Consider the following 8,921-nt stretch of genomic DNA (forward strand, 5'->3'; position numbering starts at 1 on the left):
TTTGTAGACCAGGCTGGCCTCGAACTCAGAAATCCGCCTGCCTCTGCCTCCCAAGTGCTGGGATTAAAGGCGTGCGCCACCACGCCCGGCGGAGGTAGGCTTTTTATGTGACACCTCTTATCTCCAGTCACCAGAATTTAGTAAGACATTAGAAAGCAGAGGCCATGACTTTTTGACTTTTTCCACTGGAAGACAGTAGAATGAGTGGCGTTCTTGGCTGGGTAAGATGCAGCAAAGAGGGTGTTGTGGATCACCTTCTAATATGGCTAGTCTGTCCTGACGTGGTGTTCAGAGAGGGCTGGGGTGGCCCACACTCAGGATTTATTATTAATAATTTATCTTATCTGCAATGGATAGTAAAGTCAGCACCCCGTGTATTGGTTGTATTATATAGAGAATTTAATGCTGTTTAAGGTTCCCTTGAAGATCGTCTGAATAGGAGAATTCAGTGGGAGAAGTATTCACAGAGCATCAAGAACTCTTCATTGAAGCAGGAGTGGCAAGGTCTGGTGAGCTATATTCGGGTGATCAGTTATCCAAAGTAGTTCCTCAATATTGATAATTGTAGATGTTTAACGGACTTGGACTTTTCCACAAGCTCTTTTGTCGCACTGACTTGTGAATGGCTTCACAGTCAAAACGTTCCAGATGCTCCCTCGCTCCCACAAGCAGTAGAATGGGGCTCCACGCGGAGCTCCGTGCCCTCCCTGTTCACTCGCAGGTAATTTTTAATCTACTTCCCTCTGCTGATATCCATGGACGTCTAGACACATTTGTGGGGAGAGAGTACACCCATGAGGGTATCCGTGGTGAATGCTGACGGGTGCTTCAGCTTAAGACTGGGACTCTTGTGTGCCTGTGGGAGTTTGGAGGCTGAGAGCAACCACTGGAAGACAGTAGAATGAGTGGCGTTCTTGGCTGGGTAAGATGCAGCAAAGAGGGTGTTGTGGATCTCAGATGGCCCAATCAGATGGCTGATCTCTTTTAGCTTGGCAGGGGCCAAGAGGAGACTGATGGCAGTTACCGGATGACTTCATGTATCCCGAGAGGCAGTTGCAAGGACAGTCAAGTCCCCCAGGTGGGTCCCAGGTGAGAGCAAAAGAAGGAAGAAAATTCCAACTGGCAAAGGCCTGACCTATGGTGGCTTGTAGACTTCATTTCTTGTGCGGTTCTAATTTGTATTTTATGTAAATTGACCTTAATTGAACTTAAAGGAGAGGAGTTATTTTTTTTTAACCAGCCTCCCTCTATAAATACCCAAGCACAACAGTATTTTAGTGATGGGAAGTCCAATCTTACACTTACATACACACATGTGTATATGTGCACAGACATATTTTCAGCTGTAATCTGTAAAAAATGCTTTAGTACATTTTTTTAAAAAGCTGGCAGCAACGATACTTCGGTAATAATTGTACTAAACCTACATATTGTTTGGTGAACTGATGTCTTTACTGTGCCGAGTCTTCCAATTCATGAACACGGTGTGTCACTCAACTTAATTATATCTTTGATTTATCTCATTCATATTTTGTAGCTTTCATCATAGAAGTCTATTTTATGCTGATTAAAAAATATGCCTATGCCTAGCATGGGGGCACATATCTAAAAATCCCAGCACCAGAGAGGCAGAAGAGGGAGAACTGTAACTTAGAGACCAGTGTCTCAAACACAAGGGCTTGGGGGTTAGCTCGGTGGCACAGCGCTTGTCTAATATCATCCAGGCCATGCATTCGATTCATGCCTAAGTGATCATAAGTAGCTCCATAACTTTACTTTTGGCTTCCATGTCTCCATTGCTAGTGGAAATAGCTATCACTGATTCTGGAACACCGAGATTGTCCCTGCGACTTTGCTGAGTTCCCTCGCTGGCTCTAAGAGCCTTGGTTGCAAAGATCCTGGAAAGCTTTGCGGAGATGGTCATGTCCTTTGCTGTTTGAAACAGTTTAATTTCTTCCTAATTGACACACCGGGTTTTTTTTTTTCTTTTTAAGTGTAAAAGTAATTTGACAGAGGGAGCAAAGCATAAAACGAAATCCTGTCAACCCCAAACACCTTGACATAATACCACAAGATCCATTTTGTACATTAGCTAAAATAGATTACAGATGTAAATGTAAACCATAAATTCATAAAACCTTTATGGACTTAGTCACTTAAACAGAAGAAAAAAAAGTCAAGACACAGTTAAAGCCAGGAAGAGAACTAGCTTTAGATTCTCTTCTCACAGCTCACATATGTTGCCTATATGATCTTTGGTTAGGACTTTTAGATTTTTCCATAATGTAAGTAAAGTTGACAGTGAGGCCTCTGGAAGCCTCAAATAGGAAAGGTTAGGTCTCCCTTGTCTGTTGCCTGCATTCTGTCCATCCTTACCACCCACTATCACCCTCTCTTGGTCTCCTTTCTAAGTGGTAGTCACACCTACACTTATAGCATTTTACATATAGACATGTATATATTATAGGCTAGCATATATACAAATGCAATTGACAGTGAGAGCGTGCTTAACTCTCCATGGCTTCAGAATGACCACCTAACTGAATAGAGGCTCCCTGGCATAGAACTGGGGACTGGGTGAATGGGTGGTTTCTAGGATCTAGCTCTGTGATGATTTAATTAGTGAGTTCATTACAACAAAGTGATTTTAAAAACTGTGAGACACTGAGATGCAATGTAGGACCTTGAGAAGAGTTCGGAGACAGAACACGAAAGCACTATCTACAAAAGGAATACTAAATGATAAACAAAAGTTCATCCAAATAAATAAAAACACTTGGCACCATACAAGATCCTGTGAAGGGAGAGAGAAGACAAGATATAGCAGTGAATAACATCTGCAAGCCATATATGTGCTTGTGTGTATGTATATGTATATACACACATATGCATATATATACATATATATACATAATATACATCTACATATATATCAGACAAAGAAGTCATATCTAGATTATATTAAGGACTCTCAACAAAACAGCAAACAAACAAGGAATCAGGCAAGAGATTGGGAATGATACTTGTCACAGGTGACTGCAGACAATAAACAAGTGTGTGGAAAATGTTTAGCATAGCTAGTTGTCAGAGAAATGCCACTGAGAACATTGTCATCACACATCCATGAGATCCATTCAGATAAACGGTATCAATAACTGCAATCCTAAACGCTGCCGAGGATGTGGGGAACTTGCTCTCATGTTTTGTTTTTGGGAAAGTAAAATGGTAGAATTACTTAGAAAAAGATTGAAAAACAAGAATCCTATATAACCCAACACAATTACACCCTGTAAAATTAAATACACACACACACACAAACACACACATACACACACACACAATGTGATTGCTTATATTGGCTTTGTTTCTATTAGACACATATGAGACAGAATGTTCTACAATAGCTCAGTGAATAAGTCCACAGTCTATGGGCAGCTACTCAGAAACAGCAAAGAACAGTTCATCTGTGAAACAACTTGGGTGACCTCAAGGCACAAACATTTGTCTCAAAAGGTTGCACTCTCCATGATAGTTTTGTATTAGAGTTTATGGTGACAAGCACTTCGGGGAGTGACAGTTGCTAGGGGCTGGGACTGGGATACCACCTGCCATTCTGTGGGTATCCCACCAGGGAAAGCCCTGTGGTTGTTTAACAGCTCTGTCTGTGGCCGTGAGGGTTGTAGCCGTTCTGCTACTCTGTGGGTTCTTTTCCCCCACCCTTTTCCACTCCTCTTCTTCTAGCCTTTCAACCTCCCAACACTAGATACAATAGAAAAAAGGATAGGGGTGAAAGAGTGTAAAGCTATCATTAGATTTCTTCCTGGTGATTCAGGGCGTTGAGTTCCTTGGAGAAATTTTGCTGTCAAGATATATAGCTCCAGTGTGCATGTCCTTACGTTCCCTTCTTTGGCCACTTCTTTGAAGTAGCTGCTGACCTGCTTTTCTTTTTGTTTCTTCTTTGCACACAAATACTTAACAAACGACAAACACCAACAACCAACCACCAACCACCATCACCAATTCACACCCTCTCTGGGCCCTAGCATTTATACACTCTCCCCCGCCCCCAAGAGTCCCCAGAATTCCAAAGGTCCCACAATCACAGGAACTATCTGCACCTGGCAAAATCACAGACCTGCTAGAACACAAGGTAAATCATAGTCACCTGCTGTGGACAGTCTGGATAAAAATGAAAACACATTTTTATAATATTTCTGTGTTTTTTTTTTAAAGGAACCAAAATTCTCACTTACAGATGGGAATCTACACATTTGGCAAATTGATTGAGAAACCTCACACCTGCATGGATCAACACTGCTGTCCTTTTAATATGCATCATCTTTATAGAATCTGTGGGGAGGACTGCACCAAGGATGGAGGGGACCACGCTGTGCTGTGTTCACCACTTCTTGTGGATAAGTGATGATCTCACAATAAGAAGTTAATAAAAGTGAAACTAAAAAATTCAAGCCATACCAGAAGGCAGAGAATATGAAAAGAGCCTCGAGTGTCCACCAACCAGGAAATGGAAAGCCACCCTGAAGGTCCTGTGTGCGTATCCCCCCCTTACATTTCCTTCCATGGCCACTTCCTTGAAGCAGCTGCCGGCCTGATTTTGGTGTCTCATTCATCAAAAATGGTTTTGTTCTAGCTTAGTGTGACTAGAGTAGTTTTCTTTGACAAACATTTACATTATACAATTTTTAATCCGTTTCCCTTTGATAAATAAGGTTTGAAGACAACCTTATTTTTGATATGTATCTTGAAAGCAGCCCCTATATTTTATTAAAAATACAATATGATAGCAGTTGACTTTTGCTTGACCCATCATGCAGTTTATTTACATTTAGTATACTAATTATACAAATTCCTGGCTTATTTGGGTATGCATTCACTTTTATTTATTTATTTTTTTGTTGAGTTTTGTTGTTGTTGTTGTTGTTTTAAGACAAGGTCTCTATGTAGCCCTGGATGTTCAGAGAACTCTCTATATAGTCTAGGTCGGCCTTGAACTCACAGAGATCTACCTGCCACCTGAGTGCTGGGATCAAAGGTGTACATTACCACACAATGCTCAGTGAAGTTTTTGTTGTTGTTGTTGTTTGTTTGTTTGTTTGTTTTGTTGTTGTTTTTGAGACAGAGTTTTACTCTGTATCCCAGGTTTGCCTGGGACACACTATTTAGCCTAAGCTGACTTTGAGCTGGTGTTAAACCTTCTCCTTCAGTTTCCTCAGAGTGGGGCTTACATATGTTAGCTACCATGCCTACCTCAAGTGTCCTATTTTTTAAGATAAAGTCTTGACAGGTATCAATGCTGCCGTTGAACTCAATGTCCTCCTGCTTCTTTTTCCCAAGAGTGGGGTGACAGGCATGTGTCACCACACTCAACTACGTAGTGTATCTTTCTTGCCTGTTCTATGCTTCTTTCCTTCCTTCTTTCATGTGTGTGTGTGTGTGTGTGTGTGTGTGTGTGTGCATAGACATGAAATGTAGCTGTGTATGCAAACATGTATGTCTATGTAAAGGTGTGGGGTCAATGTTATCTTTCCCAAGCTCTCCACCTTACTTTTTGAGTCAGTGTTAGATCTGATGCTAGATTTGATGGTTATCAAACCCTCTGGTTCCTTCCTCAGCCCAGCACTGGTGTAATAGTTGAACACCATTGCAGCTGACTTTCTTATGTGGCTGCTGGGAACTAAACTCATGCTCTTATGCTGGTACCACGCGCACTTTATTGACTTAGCCATTTCTCCAGACTCTCTGTTTCTTTTACTAGGTCTTTATGAATCAGTCGGACATGTCTTTCTTTAAAACTATAACAAACTCCTAAAGGCCCATATTTAGATTCAATATGGCTAATCTAGTCTCATTTATACTTTCATCCTGTTTCTTTATTTTTTTCAGATTATTTTGAAAAGCTGTATCTGATAAGGCCGTTACCTATTGTCCTTTGTCAAAAGACAAATAAGTCATTTAATTTCATTCTTAATATTTCAGATTGCGTCTCTAAAATCCAGTTTTCAAACATACCATACACTATTCCACCCAAAACGTAAACAATTCATGAATCTTCTCAATACCTGGTCTCCACATTTTTCTGATTCCTTGTTTCTTTTGCCTTTACAGGTTTTTCATTTGTAACCTGATCTGATGAAGGTTCATGAGTTACAAGTCACTAACATGTCCTTTGCTATCTAGGTTCCCTCCGGCTCGCCTTTGTGTGTGACTGCTGAGGAAGTGGGTGGGTTGTCGCCTGTTTCCGATGTCTGTGCCCTGCTGGTTTCATACCGCATCCGTGAGCCTGCTCCCACTTCCTCTGCTACCTGTAAATGAGCAGTTGGTCCCAGACTTGATTTGATTAAGATGTCTTTTTAAGAGCATCTGATGGGTTATTTTGCATACTGCTACCAGGAATCTCCCAGTGTCTGCTCTTCTCATTTTCCTTTTATGATATTAGCTGACATTAGTCATTATTACACTGATGTATTCATTCACCAGGGGCGAGACGACGTGGCAATACTTTGATTCTATTGTTTTTTTCTTCATTCATTAGCAGGGGTACCTTGACAGGGAGAAGCCCTGCTTGCCTACGCCAAACTGCAGTAAGGCAAAATGAGGACTTAACTCCTTCACTTTGTCAGTTTTGTTCTCTGATGTCTTCCAAAGTGACCAGTGAATTAAAAGCAAAAATCTGACATGGTCCAGTCACTGTGATGGCCAGCCTTACTTGTGCTTAAACCATTCATGTTTGCCCAGCACAGTCCTTGAGTTGGTGCCCGAGTCTGTATGAGCTTCTCTCTCTCTTGCTTACCTGTCTGCCTGCCTGCTTGCCTGCTTGCCTGCCTGCCTGCCTGCCTGCCTGCCTGCCTGCCTGCCTGCCTGCCTGCCTGCCTCCTGCCTGCCTGCCTGCATGCATGCATGCATGCATGCATGCATGCTTGCTTGCTTTTTTTGCTTGTGAAAAAAAATGCTGCCTCCATTTTATGACATTTCCTGCTTTGACTTGGATTTACTCAAATAAGGACTTCAAGAAATTCTGGTTTCTTTTTAGCAAGAAATAGCATTTGATTACATTAAAAATATTTTGTGTGGCATTGAAAGTGCCAAAGTGGGCATGTGGAGGGCAGAGGACAACTTGTGCGAGTCAGGTGGGTCTCTCCTTCCACCATGTAACTCCCAGAGACCAGACTCAGGTCGGCAGGATTGGCAGTTGGCTCCATTACTCATGGGCTGTTCTGGCCAGGATGGATAGTGTTTGAGGCATACCATAACCTGGGTGCTATTGACCAATTTGTTTCTGGACTAGTCATTGTTATAATTTTCATAGTCTCTTCAATAGACAGAGCCATTAAATATGTATTTAAAAATGATATGCCGCAAGTTTATTCTGATATTTTTTTCATTTTTGAGTTACAGACTTTTACTTACTGTCCTCTATTCTATCACACCAAAAATCCTGGTTTCTCATACCTATAGACACTCTCCTTTGATTTCCCCATGGTATGTATATCTAACTGTTTAGGTCTCTCTCTCTCTCTCTCTCTCTCTCTCTCTCTCTCTCTCTCTCTCTCTCTCTCTCTGTGTGTGTGTGTCTTCCCACCCACACATGTGTTTGTGCCTTTTATTATTTCAACAATGAATTGTTCAGTTAATTCACACTGATAATTAGTGTTTATGCTGCCAGCTATAGCCTCATGGATTCATTACTTTTCTCATTGCTATGATAAAATAACTGACAGGAAGCAACATAGGATCTTCATTCTGTTTCATACTTTGGGGGATACAGTTCATCGTTATGGGAAGGTGTGGCAGAGGTGGCTTTGGGGTAGCAGGAGCCTATGACAACTCCCTTGCTTACAGTTCAGTGGGGATGGCAAGCAGAGAGCCCACCCTGCCCCAGAAGGCATCCATCACTTCCTCCAGCCAGGATCCACTGCCTAAAAACCTCACAACCCGAACAGCAGCAGCATCTGAAGGTTAGATGTTCAAACACATGAGTGGGTGAGTACATTGCACATTCAAATCATAAGACATAGTATGGTGATTTGAATGAGAGGAATGCTACTCATCGGCTCAAGTATTTGCATGCTTAGTCCCCAGCTGATGAATTATCTAGAAAGGATTAAGAGGTATGGGATGGTTGGAGGAAATGCGTCACTGGGGATTGGGCTTTGAGATTCTGAAAGCCTGTATAAAGCCCAGTGCCCCGCCTTTCTCTCTCTCTCTTCCTGCTTCCTGTGGATCAGGACACACATAAAGCTCTCAGCTACTTCTCCAGAACTATGCCTGCCTTCCACTCTCCCTGCCATGATGATAATGGAACAATCGTCTGCAATTGTAAGCAAATCCCCAATTAAATGCTTCCTTTTTATAAGAATTGTCTTGGTCATGGTGTTCTTCACAGCAATAAAACAGTAGCTAAGACACATTTCTTAGGTTTTCTTATACAACCCAGATTTTAATATTTATGAACATTGTGTAAATTCTTTCCATAGCTCTCCATTTCCACAAAACCTGCCCCCTTTAAAAACCTATTTCTCCAGCCTTATTTGTGTTCTTTCTTTATGGTAAATAACTGAAATAGGTTTATGCTTTTTCTTTCTATTATTTTATTGTTCATATAGGCAAAAGTGTATATAAGTTCATAATCTCTTGCCTTTTCTTAGGTAAATAAAACATTGACATACCGTGAGGTTTAGTGCTAATTGTCAACTTGACAGAGTCACAAGGGAGATGAGCCTCTGGGCATGCCCTGTGTGTATGTGTGTGTGTGTTTTATCTTGATTATGTTAATTGATGTGGGTAGACCCATTTTAATTGTGGATGAGACCATTTTCTGGGCAGGTGATCCTGGACTTAAGAGTTGGAGCAATTGATAATCCTCCCTCTCCCTCTCCCTCTCCCTCTCCCTCTCCCTCTCC

The 8,921-nt window shown here is 41.6% G+C and overlaps 1 long non-coding RNA gene across 1 annotated transcript in view; it reads left to right on the plus strand.

Annotated features, from left to right (window-relative positions):
- The window catches only part of LOC110295584, a 77,075-nt gene that overhangs the window by 4,884 nt on the left and 63,270 nt on the right, over positions 1-8,921 (plus strand). Inside the window, exon 2 of the long non-coding RNA XR_002378104.1 lies at positions 989-1,089. This is a non-coding gene — a long non-coding RNA (uncharacterized LOC110295584). The remainder of the gene's footprint in view (positions 1-988; positions 1,090-8,921) is intronic.

This window comes from Mus caroli, chromosome 6, assembly GCF_900094665.2.
Source record: "Mus caroli chromosome 6, CAROLI_EIJ_v1.1, whole genome shotgun sequence".
In the NCBI taxonomy this organism is placed as follows: Eukaryota; Metazoa; Chordata; class Mammalia; order Rodentia; family Muridae; genus Mus; species Mus caroli.